At 36.3% G+C, this 13,428-nt stretch overlaps 1 long non-coding RNA gene across 1 annotated transcript; it reads right to left on the reverse strand.

Annotated features, from left to right (window-relative positions):
- Positions 1-1,200: 1,200 nt before the first annotated feature.
- Positions 1,201-3,140, reverse strand: LOC128139144 (uncharacterized). The gene is made up of 2 exons (XR_008234243.1): positions 2,670-3,140; positions 1,201-1,644 (listed from the first exon to the last, which is right to left on the reverse strand). It is a non-coding gene; the product is annotated as an uncharacterized LOC128139144 (long non-coding RNA).
- Between the last annotated feature and the right edge of the window lie 10,288 nt (positions 3,141-13,428).

Raw genomic sequence — 13,428 nt, forward strand, 5'->3', positions numbered from 1 at the left:
ATCTATAATGATAATTATTTCCCAATATTTTATAATCCTTTGCTTCTGTATGCCCACTGAAAAGTAATGCCGATGTAACTTCTTTAGAAAAGGACACTACAGCATTTTCTACTTGCTTCCAGTAATGCTTTTAATGTAGCTGCTCTTGCTATATCTGTTTAGTTACAGTAGCCATGAAAACCTCAAAATGGGTATAAGATTTTGCAGCTTCAGCATATTACAAGTTTAGCAGTCTCTGGGAATGATGAGCCATCTACTTAATCTTTATGATAGCACACAAAGTGCCGGAGTCTAACATCAGAAAATTCTTTTGTCAGGTCAAATATTATTTTTATTAATATTTTTAAACCCAAAGAAATTGAATAGCATATCACAATTTTGGTACGGCTTTAAGAATGGTAGATGATGGAATATTTTGCTTCACTTAAATACCTATGATTAAAAACTATGTTTCCTAATAGGGCTTTTGCCTGAGTAAGCCAGATCAGATTCAGAATTAGCATTTATTTCTTTCTTGTACTTTCCAGCACCCCACAGAAGTCAAGACAGACATAGAAGCTTAAGCAAAGCACAAAAAGAAAACTTTTTACAGGGGCTTATCAGCTAAACTAATCTCTTCTGACTTGATATCTATCTCAATATCCAGCTCTGATTAAAGCTTTCAGGAATTCTAGCAGAGCCCTAAAATTGAGATTTTTTTAATAAAGCAAGATCCAAAGCTCAGCCCCAGCACTAAGAACATCCAGCTACCAATCCTTTGCATTTCTTAAGGGAAAGAGAGAGAAAGACCCTTCATGCACAGACATTTACTGAAAATGTATGCTTTTTAAGTTTAATTTCATTAAAACACTTTTACAGAACAGTTTGTTTTAAGATTATCTCCTTCCTCTATCTTTATAGAGAAAAGGCCATGAAATGAAAAGAATACAACAAGGAAATCCAATTATCTCATGGCTCTGTAGCATTTGCTTTAAAAACATTTACCCAACTCCGAATAGACTGTTAGTTAAAATTTGAAAAACTCTGGATCAACAAAGCTACTAGTCCACCTGGGATGAAACGGAAATCAAATGAGAGAAATTCAGGATGACGCAAAAACCTTCCTTTTGCTTTGGAACAATCTAACCCAATAAAATTGATATTTGGAAGTATAGCATTATATGGTCTTTTTAAAGAGAGATTTAAACTTACCAAAACAAATTAGAGCAGGAAAATATTTTAACAAAGACAGAACCTATGAAAGTTTTGAAACTGGCTTCATGCTACAAGCTACAGTGTGAATGTGAGATCAATCAAAATAGCAGAAAGGTAAATTGCATCACATTTACAGTAAGATGAAAGAAATGCATGACATAGCTTACCGCATTGTAAGTAACGTTTTGCTATGTCTAGACCACCCTTCCACCATTTCTTTTCTATAGGCCTTGCATATTTTACTTAAACAAATGTAGTCTACACCCATCTTTAAAATGCAGCATTTCGGAAAATCCCACTTAACATATCTAAAAGCTGACTTAAGCACTTCTCTGTTTTAGGAGCTCAGGCTTGAAAGCAGCGGCCTTTTAACCCAGTCTCTCAATACATGTAGGACAAGCTCCTCATATTTCTTCTCACAACAGACAACGTTCTTAGCACTTGGAGTGCCTAGAAAGTGAAAAAAATTATGACTAAATTCTTTTTAATGTAAATTTAGATAACCAGGTGTTAATATGAAATTTTTAACAGCAAGATCCTCCAAATGAATCAGAAAATGCAATGCCGGATAATCTAACCAACCTAAAATTTAACATATGATTGAAACCTAGTGTGTTCAGTATATCGACCTGGTAAAAATGGGTCTGACAGGAAATTAAGAAACAATGCTTTAAGTGAGTTCATCTTTACAGAATCATGACTCCTCCAGCTATTCTGGATATATAATGAAACAGAACCAGGACAGCATAGAACTATATTTAATAGAGGGGACTTAAAATAAAATTCACCTGTATGTAACTGAACACAAGACAGCTTCCAGCACCTCCTGTTGAAACCAAATTAGTTTTTCCTTTCCTGGCTTCACAAGAGCAACTGGGCTTCCCCACAGCTAGCACAATTAAGTTATATTCCTCAGATGAAGGATGAGAAATAGATTCCAACGGGACTCACCTCTCTTCTAGACCGCATCTTGCTTTAATTACGATTCAATTCAAAAGCATATCCAAATAATGCATGTTGGCAAAATGAAGATGTTTTACTCGCTACAAAGGATTGCAAAACCTTCTGGCACTCAAAAAATTCACTCGTATCAGGAGATGAAAGGTTGGAAGTGCAGGAGTCGGGGTAAAATCAGTCATCCTTTCCACTAAGTTTACAATGATTCTGACTTGGACACATTCCAGATTTCCTTAATAATATTAAACAATAACACGGAACAGCACTCTTCCGCTCATAAATGGCCAGTCATCACAGTTCAAAATTTAGAAAAACCAAACAAAACTGGTCAAGACTTTTTTGGGGGGAGCAGACGTAATCTCTGCCGCTTCACCTGAAATGGTACAAATACTGTCCAGCCTAATGCTTCTGGGGTAGGTAAGAGAAGTTTTGAAATTGTTCGACCATATTCTGGATATCAATGGGACTCAAAACAATTTTCAGCAGATGACAGTAACTACAATGACAGCAGCTCATACCTCACTCGGTGCTAGGACCTTTGATGTGGGAAAGTAAGATGAAATGGCACAGATCTGGTTGTCCCCCATGACCAGAATTTAACTGTTTTTGTTGATGGAGTAACATACAAGGACCTCAATGAACCAGAGAGCCTTTGCAACTTGAGAATCTCCATTTGAACTCCATTCTTGCTCTTCTTTCAGTTCAGAAGAGGTTTACAGTTCTCAGCTATGAGAATGAAAACACAGGACTCTGATCTGAGGCTGTGTCTTGCCAGGATGGACATTCAATGGGCTGGCTAGACATTTCTTCTTATGCATGCATGTAGAAGAGTACCCGTACATGTATGTGTTAGCATATGTGCGTGTGTGTGAAAACTTTACTTTCTCTCCTGTAAAGGCTACAATATTCATGGATTTAAAAATAATGTTCTGGAAGAACTCTTCAGCACTGTTTCTTGGTAGAAACAGTTATCTAAAAATTTAGTTCTTGAAAATTTGTTAAGGATTGTCATTCTAACACACACTGAGGCTACATTGGGATCTATGCTGCTACAAAATTGGCTATATAAGATTCTAGGAAATTCCAAAAAAGTTTTTTCCCCTTTACATTAACTTAAGTAGCTTATTTTATATGGCTTGTGATACGTTCTCATAAAATACAGTGAACACTTTAAAAATGCATTAATTTTGCTTTACATAAGAGAACCATGTGATCCGGGACAAAATAATTGGTATAAAAATATTTAATAACACTTAAGATTCTGATGATTTCTGCTTTTTGAGGAATCTAGCAAAATAAGGAGGGGACCCAAGTATATGTTTGTAGACTATGTCATTTTCAATTTATTAACAAGCAGGAAGCAAGAGAAAAAGGATTATATGTTCTCCTTCCCCCAGCCTCTTTCAGGAAGGCAAACTCCCAAAATGGTTGGAAGAGTTCCAGAAGAGGAGTTGAGTTTTGTGTCTCTCTGAATTTGGGATGAAGCAACTGGCAGGGCTCTATGCCAAAAAGGTGTTGGCTGCCATCATGGCTGTACCCAATGTGGGCTTAGAAGAACAGGAAAGTGTTTCTATTTATTTTTAGTTGTTTTCTTACCCCTTCTTCTTTTGAAGAAACTCTTATAAAAACGTTTATCTTGTCATCATGTGTAAATTATGTAGTATATTTTCAGTATTAGAGGGTTATGTCCACCCCACTGTGGGTTATATATCAAGATTCCTGCAGCTGTTCTGAAAAGTATTTTACTCTGAAGATACTCCAAAGTTCTGGTTGACTTGAATTTGGAATAAGGATTTTGCCATTATATGCTTTATGAGAGGGAGACTGGTAAATGTCTGGACTTTGGAACCGACTTTGTGATATTTGGACTGCGCATACACATCATGTGGTGAATTAGCATGTGGTGTTCTTATGCAAACAATAAAAACAAAACAAAGAAAGAATTAAAAGCGCATTTAAGAAAATGAGTTTCAGCATATGACTAAAACAATCCCATAATAGCAACAACTTTGCGGTAAAGGTACATACTTGCCAAAAATATCTGCTAGTGTGGAAGCCTAGTATTCAAAACCCTCAATTTAGCAGTAGTACAGATGCTGTTACTTAGTTAACATCGAGTATCATAGAAAAATTAAGTGCAGTGTGGAGACTATGCTTCAGAGCAAGATCCCTGAAACCAACTGGGGCAAAATCTTGCCCCCATTTTCAGTGGTATAATCACTTTGTATGACTTTGGATTTACACCTAAATCTAAACCTAAGTCTAAATGGGGAAAATTTAGCCCAGAATGTACCTCCAGACAAAAAGAGATATTAACAATCCTAAAAAGTAAAAATGGTGGACATTATAAAAATTTCACCTAAAAAGTTCTTTATCTCAGCAAATTGATAATTTCCCTTCAGCAACTGCAATGCCCAGTCAGCTGAGCCCCTAAGAAAATCCAATGCTTAAAGGCAGTGACAAGAACGGCTCCTATTACTGGAGACAAGATACACAATTCTACAGTTTTTAATACTGACCTCTTAAATGTTAATAACTTCTGTTATTTACCTCACTTGAACTAAGATTTGGATTCTACTGCAGAACAGATAACAGATAACCACAGAAAGTAGCTTGCCTGTCTAAATCATAACTGAGCACATAGTATTGTAAAGAAGTTCTCGTCTGCAAATTTTTAGTAGTTGGCTTCCTTTCAGATCAAAGGGCTTCGGTTCTTAGAACCACTTATATTGGAGATTACATCTGTTCTTCCTGAACTTTTCCTAAGGGGAAGGGTTTTCCCCAGTGCACGTGATCAAATCTTTCACCTACTACTTATGTTCTGTACAAATACAGTATTTCACTCCAACAACAAAAAAATTGAACTTCAGTAAAGCTGTATTATTTATTACACTTACATAGCTCTGCAGTTAGAACTGATCAACTACTATGAAATATTTTCTACAAGTGTTAACTCAGATTTTTAAAAAGATGTATCTATTTCAGCTTAGCTTTTGCCAAGTTAATGAAATGAAGCTTTTCATCAGGAATATGGATTTAAGCAGCTTAAGCACACTTCAGAAAGTGTTTACTAAAAGGCATGTTTACATCTGCCTTCTGCAAGCTTCCAGCTAAGAATTATTACATATGTTCAATCAGGACAAAGAAACATAACATGCAAACTAACTGGCTGATTACAGACTGTTGCCTTTCAAATGGCAATCAGCGAAAACAGACTGATCAGTGAGCTAAAAACTGAGACTCACTAAGAATATTCAACAAACAATTCTGAATGGAGAAAACACTTGAAGAAGCTGAAATATTCATCAACAACTCATGGTAAAGAAGGAAATTATCTGCTCAAAAATGTTTGAGAGTACTGCAAGCTGCAAGAAAACATTTAAATAAGATATATTTCTTTTCAACAGCAAATGTAATTAAAACTGATAGTTAACGACAAGAATTTCAGAGATACTACAAAATTTGATCAATCAGCACATGAGACATTCTTATAGGGTAACAAAATCTATTTTCTTATTAAAGAAACCAAAAAAGACACCTGAAACTGAATAATGTAGAAACAGGACAAAAATTATTTTTTTAGTTGTTCAGGATGCCTTCCTCTGTTACCTTGCTTTTCTACTCAAGGGTTATATTATAACATATAAGAACCAGCAATTCTAGCACATGTTTGAATAATAGATTACTGTGACTTAATAAGGATAATTTAAACAATTTTTGGCAAGTCTCCACAGATTTAGTGTTGGGTTCTTTTTTCTCTTAATAATAAGGAATACTTTCAAACAAGGATTCACACACAAAATTACAACATGGTTTTCAAACCCAAAGATTTAAAAACCATGTTATTTGCAAGATTTAAAAACCATGTTATTTGCAAGACTTAAGCATGGCTAATAAAACTTTGGATTGACTCATTTATGTGAGCTCTTTATTTCTGGAAAACTGTATTTATAGTTTTTGGTCAAATTTTCAAATCTATCACCAAGCATTGTGTTAGGAAAAAAGGATTAGAAATAGAAAAACATGTATTAAGATAATACAAATGCTGTAAGCTACAGCGAGTCTATCACAGCAGCAGTTATAGGGTTGTGCATGGTGGATGGGTAGAACTGCACCTTATTTGCCTAGTGCTAGAGCTTGAATCTTCATAATTAGTTTGTCTACTGGTTTCATACAAGCTCAAGCAAGAGTGGAGAAAGAATACATTAAACTTTACTAGTGTAAAGGTACAGTTTCAAACTGGTTTAGGAAGTTTGAAAAAATTTTTTTGTTTCCCTCTTAATCAGTTACCTCCTGCAATGTTTTTGTTATTAGGTCTCCACAGTTAACAAGGTAGGGAGAACCTTGGTTCTCACTGCAAGGAAAACACGAGGAACAACCTCTCCCCCAGTTTAATCTTCCATAACAAGCAGAATTTCGTTGTGTCTTATCAACCCCGTCTTAGCCTTGAAATTTGGTGTGTAAGAGAGTGTGTGTGTGTGTGTAAACCACTGGAAACAGAGAACAAATTTGACACTGCAATTCAGAAACATTCCCATGCCGGCTGCTCCACTTACGTGCTGAACAACTCTCAGAGAAAATGTTTTGATGTGTTTCTTTATATCCTCAAGAATGTCCTCCTCCAACAGTTCACATGTCTCTGGTGTAGATTAGTTATGGACCTTTCATGCTGATGAGGTAATCCCCTTAATGTACTATATACACCATAGGATATCCTCCTCCTCTGTTTCATGTTCTGACATTGGTAAAGGTCAGGAAAGTGTTTCATGTGGTGCTAGACCCTATTTAAATGGGAAATAAGAACAGAGCAAAATTTATTTTTCTCTGCATTTCCAAGGACAGTACAAGAAGCCTAGGTAAAAAGGGATTGTGAGTGCATCTTGTATTAAAAGTACAGTCACAGTTTTGCTCAAAATTTGATACTAATCTCTAAAGATTTATTTCCAATATAGTGATTGGTAACACAGTGGTACTGATATAGTAAGATGAGATCCATACTGTAACTGCTAAGAAGTTTACTCATAGAAAATGTAGACTTCACATCAAACAGTAACAACATAAAAATAATTTATGGTGAATGCAAAAATTACTGCTCTAAACACATGACTTCTATTAAAAGTATACTTCCTCTGTAACAGAGGCATGTAAAAATTAAATTAACTCAGAAATAAAGATATTTTGTTACACAAATTATGTCTCAAACATGGTCCACATTTCTTTTCGGCGGGATGCAGACAAGAGTTAAACATACTAAGCTCTAAAAATATTATACAAAAGCTTTTTAAGAAACATAATTTTACATGGAATTTGCAAGAGAAAACGTGAAAAAAGTTGGTATTTGAAAAGTGTTTCTTTACTATTATGAGTATTCTGCTTGTTTGTGCAATAATTTCATGTTAGTTTTTTAACAAACTGGTATTAGTACAATTTATAAAGTCCTAGTTGTGGTACTGCTTTAAATATTCAGCTTCTAATTTTTAGAAGTTCTCAGAAGAATATGTATTCCACAGAGAAAAAATATAAAGAAAATGAAACAAAATGTTTTTCAATCAATAATTAACACACTAAAAAAAATTAAATTGTCTTTGTTCATATTTACATTGGATCTGATGCTTTCTTCTTTTTTGCTAATAAGGAGGGGGGAAAAAAAATGGGGGGGGGGGGGCATTTCAACAATTTTTAAGCAAAAGCAACAGCACTGCTAACAAAGGTTCATCTTGTGAATTATCTCCCCAAAGGACCATCTAAGTTTGATAAGGAACATGGAGCATTTGCTTCACCTACTCTGTTCACTATTCAAAGCCTGGTACCTGTTGCTATTATTGCTTGGGTTCCAGTGTAAATGTTCTGCAACACTGCAACCATCCTCTCCTCTCTCTTCCCTTTAGCATTGAAGTTAGGGGTTGGAAAAAGAGGAACAGAAAGTACTGGGAAGAAACTCTGCTTAGTCTTCAAAATTAAGAGTATTAGGAATGTTATGGAAACTGGAAGACTTCTCTGGGAGATGAGTCATAATTGGATTTTCATGCTTGAATAAAGGAATATGATATCAAATATTTAGAAAAAAACCTTTAAAATCTCTATTAGCTCCTGTAGTTAGCAAAAAACCCAAACCAAACCAACCAAAACAAAACCCGAATAAAAATTTAAAATAATCTAACAAAAATCCTCTCCACTCTCAACCAAAGAGTAGCCTGATATTTTAAATTGATGGGTTCTTCAGAGAAAAAAACATAGCCCCAGGTAGTCCAAGTTCCATCTGGAGTTTTATACATTAGAAAATACCTAGTTTCTGAACTGTAAAAAAAAAAAAAAAAAATCTATATTTCTTAAAAGTTGTATACTTAAAATCCTCTATGTGCAGAGAAGGTCTTTACACATCAGAACAAACGCTTTAAAATACAGTTAGTAGAGAAAAAATAATACCTTCTTGGTAAATCACCAAATTTCTAAGACATCATTTTAGAAATACGTAGCCTTCTGCTTCACCAGGAACTTCACAAAAAAGGAGCCATTAGAAGAGTTTTCCTTAGAAGAAAGGAGTATCCAAGCTTATCCCATCCTCTTCCCTTGTGAGTGAAAGTGGGCAAGCAAGAAGTAGGAAAAAACCATCTTAGCAGAAATATCCAAGGTACAATTCAGGGCAATACATGAACGTTTGTTTTGGAGAAGTCCAGTGTAATTAAGCATCCATTCTACCCAAGTAAAGATGATTTGGAAAGGTGTTTTCTTTTTATTTCCAGGAAAACCTTGCAAAAGATGCTAGGTTCATGAAAATAATATGCCAAACTAAAACTGCTGTGCTAGCACTCATCCTGTGTTTTAAATATTGCCTATTCTTCCAACTCTTGGCTATAGCTGCACTGCCAGCTAGCTGTTTAACAAATAAGAAAAAGTTCAACATAAAGCATGGTAGTGTGAAGAGTAACATTAACAACAAAATTTCTTTGTGTTTGTAGGTACAAAATTATAGTGCAATTAACACCACCTCAAGCCAGTAAGTTATTCCATACCTTGTTGAGACTTAAATTCAAAAATTGCAGTCAACAAAAAGTATCATCAAACCCTAGGTCCTACTTTCACAACCTCACAATGTTTGTATTTATGCTACATATATACAGAAATATTAAAGTGAACAGGGAAAAGTAAGCAATGGTATTTCAGAAATCTTGTGTAAGGGCTGCTAGCTCCTATGCTTCGTTTCTCCCTGAAGACTAATGGTTTGGGAGAACATTTAATATTTGAACTTTACTCACAATTTAGGATAACCTAAAGCAAATTAATTAAAATATTCTATATTAATGTCCAAAAAAGCACAGAAAAACCTACAGGAAAGGTTAGAAAAACCTAGGAAATTCTCCAGGGCAAACCTGCCATAAACTCACGTGGACACACACCAAGGCCGTTCCAGTACCGATGTCCAAAGAAACTCCCCCAGGACATTATGGATACAGCGGTGGGTCTCCCAAGACCCCTATACGTGCCCAGAGCAGATCCTTACTTCACACCCCCATGGCTACCGGGAGGGCACACGCCACGGAGCCACGACGGCTGAGACCAGGGGAAGTGTCCTGTTCCGCCTTGACTGTGAGACTGGAGATTTCTTCTTGGTTTGGGGTTGTGTGGTGGGGTTTCGGCAGCAGGGGAGGGGGCCGCAGGGGTGGCTCCCGTGAGAAGCTGCTCGAAGCTTCCCCAGCTCCAAGCTGGACCCACCGCTGGCCAAGGCCGAGCCCGTCAGCGACGGTGGTAGCGTCTCTGGGAGAACAGAGTTAAGAGGGGAAACCTGCAGTGAGTGGGGGGAGTGGGATGTGAGAGAAAAACCTCTGCAGACACCGAGGTCAGTGAAGGAGGAGTTATGCCGGAGGAGGGGAGCAGATGCCCACCTGCGAGCAGCCGCGTGGTGCTTTGTTGCCAGCTGGGCTTAAACCACGACACTTCTGCATGGGTATCATCCGAGACAGTTGATTTCAACTAATTTCAGACCATTTGTCTGCAAGACATTGTATAAATCTGAAATCATACCAGTGATGGGGCTAGGTTGTGGGTTTTTCCTATCTGGAACCGTTATTAGCCAACTGTTCCTTCTCTCCTTCCCATTTTATAAGCTTCAGTCAAAGAGGAAAAGAAAGCTTCACCCAGCTGTTGATGGCTCCTTTGGAGCTTTTTCCTTAAATTCTCTTGAACTCAGTATATATTTCAAAGCCAACAAACTGAAGGATTCCTGTACTAACTACAGTGCCTATTCATCAAGTTAACCATCTTTGGTAACTTTCCCTTCTTTCCACTAAAAAACAAACACCCCACCCCCCAAAAAAAACCCACAAACCAATCCCCAAAAAACCACAAGTAGCGGTGAAGAGAGATTCTCATCCTTAATGGGAGTAGTGGTGAAGAGGGATTCTCGTTCTTAATTCTGCAGCCACTTATACACACACTTTATTAATCTATGACAAACATCTATAGGTGAACCACCTGTTGGTCATTTAAACATTTAAATGAAAAAATGCATTATTGCCCAAATTCACATAAAGAATACTAACATGCCTTCAAAGAAAATTGATAGTTAATCCATACTTTTGGCAGTAATGGGTTTTTAAATGTTGCTGCTGACCTAAAATAAAACTTCACTATGCTCTCCAGTCTTACCCAGAAAAGGAAAGGGAAACAATAAGGGAAACAAAATCAAGATGAATTACCTAAAAGCAGGTAAGTTAATTTACATATACTGTTATGTATTTTGCAAATTTTTAGTAATTCTGGAGAAGTTTCCTGTAAAGCTCTTACACTAAGCAAGATGAACATCTTTTGTCTGCTTCTGATCTGAATTTTCAAGGTTTATTCATATGAATTTGTAGAAATAAACTTCCAGAATAGGTAACAGGAAAAGTACCATCAAAATTAATTACCATGTGGAACTCAGATGACAATTTAGGAAGATATCCCATATCCCAGAAAACCTAAGTTCAGGTCGAACAGACAAAGCACTAACTTTATTGGAAAAAGTTTTAGAAGAGCATTGTTACTTAGACTATATGAAAACTACCGCCCTCCTCCTCCAAAATCCAACCCTTTATTTCTGGAAAGCACAGGAACCCACAATTAAACTTCAACGTGAAAAACAAATTGTGAAACTACAGACACACAGTTAAGGTTGGCCAGACAATCATTCCCTATGCCATATGCTTACCTTTCCCTTACTGCTCCCCCCCCCCCTTTTTTTTTTTTTAAATTAGGGTCTGTCTTTAACTCATTTTAAATTGCTAACCAACCATCAGAAATCAGTAATATTTAAACAGCTGACCAATTTTGGAAACAGCATTGTACACATAATTTTCTCTGAAGAGTGAAAACAAACTGAAGAATAAAGAATTTAAACATGTTTAAATGTAAGCCACCATCAGTACGTTAACGTTAGCTTTTACCCACGAGTACCCTCCAACAGCTAGGACTAGAGGCTTGCTTGTACTAAGAAGATTTCAGCTATGCAATAGAACTTTAAAAACTGGCTTACATGTTACTTAAACATTTTTCTTTATCTGGTTTATTTATAAAACTTGCACAAATCTCATTAAAACTGATTCCAGTTACATAATCTAATCTGTGTGTGTACTTACCTGCTGAAGTTAAACAAATAAAAAAAAAAATTCAAAGTAGGCTGTCAGTTTTAGAGCATAAATACAATTAGACCAATTTAAACATGATATAAGGGATCAGAATCTCCAGCTAATCCAACCCTATTCCTTATTTTATGTATTTGGAAGTGTTTGCCCTTTCTAATTTTTGATTCAGGATCTGCTCCATTCCCAAACTACATCTCTTCCTGTGCTTTCTACACACTTAGGAAACAAAATAGGAGTCTCAGTTTCTGTATAGCCTGACCTAGTACTAGGAGGTTAAGAGCAAGCCATTCCTGTAGGAAGTGCTCTTGGTTTTATTTAACTGCTGCAATCACGTTATTACCCAGTAGTAAGGCTGTGTCTACATTTCTTTTGTAAACCAGAGAAGTAATTTTAGGGCTCTTTAGGCATTTTTCTATGCTCTACCAAGTTCTCCCCGCACTGAAATCATTCCCCCAGGAAAGTGACCTTCTCCATAAGAAACTTGATCTTACAAGTATCAAATGACCTAGAAAGATCTTTCAGCAGTTTGGTCAGGATAACATTAATAACCCAGCCCACAGGAGAGTATTATGTACCAAAGCCCGTGTGAATTTGATGAATGTGGACTGTAAAGAAAGTGACATACCCCCAACATTATTCACCAAACAGTTAATGAATGAATTCCAACTGACTACATCTGCAGAACCATGAGCTGTCAGGTGGGAAGACTCTTCACCAACTTCCTCAAAAAGTAACAATTCTGTATTTAGCACAACAAAAATGCTGTCAGCATCTTCTCACCCTAGAACTGAAACTACTCAAACATGCAAAAAATTTGTCCTATTAGCTTTTTATCATAGGCAAGTAGGCTACCACAGCAGCTACAAGTACAGTACCATTAAAATATATCAAGGAATCTATGTTCCAATACACATATATAGTATATTGAACTGAAAAACAACTACACACTGTGCTTTGAAACAGTCTGAAGAACTTAAATTTGACATATAGTTTACAACTCTGGAAAGAGGAATTTTGTTGTACTGTAATCAGCACTTTTATTTGAAATATAAGTCACACTTTCTAAATATATACTCATAAGTCATGACCCTCAAAACCCTATGTATTTAGGAGTTACAATGCCCTATCATTAGTTGTTCTAAGCTGATAAAAGACTAATGGAATGCCGAGTCAGCAATTCAACCAATACGAGCTGTGTTTTATAGTTAAGGCTGCTATATGAGCAGTGTCCTGTACAAAAACCTCTTGCATAAAACTGCCCATAGAACACACCAGTTTCTAAAAACAGGGCTACGTCGTACAAATAACTATAGACCTACACCTAACAAAACTACCTGATGCTGAAACATTGGGCTTTGAAGAAAGAAAAATCTTCAAGATGCATCAAAGCCTCGCATATCTAACTTTTACCACCTCAGCATGGATCAAAACACCCTTTGTGTGAATCAGAATTTTTTTTAAACATTAATTGCCCTACATATGTCAGCAGTGCAGGCTTAGTGGTCTTCAAAAGAGTATCTGGAAGTGTCACAACCTACAGTATACTTTTTAGTAGGCATAAACAGATTATTTTCTCTAACGGGAAGTTACTGCAGGGAAGAAAAAGACAGTTTTTGCTCTATCCCCACCTTATGGCTAGAAAAAGAATTTTCTTATT

The sequence above is a fragment of the Harpia harpyja genome, chromosome 3 (genome assembly GCF_026419915.1).
Source record: "Harpia harpyja isolate bHarHar1 chromosome 3, bHarHar1 primary haplotype, whole genome shotgun sequence".
NCBI lineage: Eukaryota > Metazoa > Chordata > Aves > Accipitriformes > Accipitridae > Harpia > Harpia harpyja.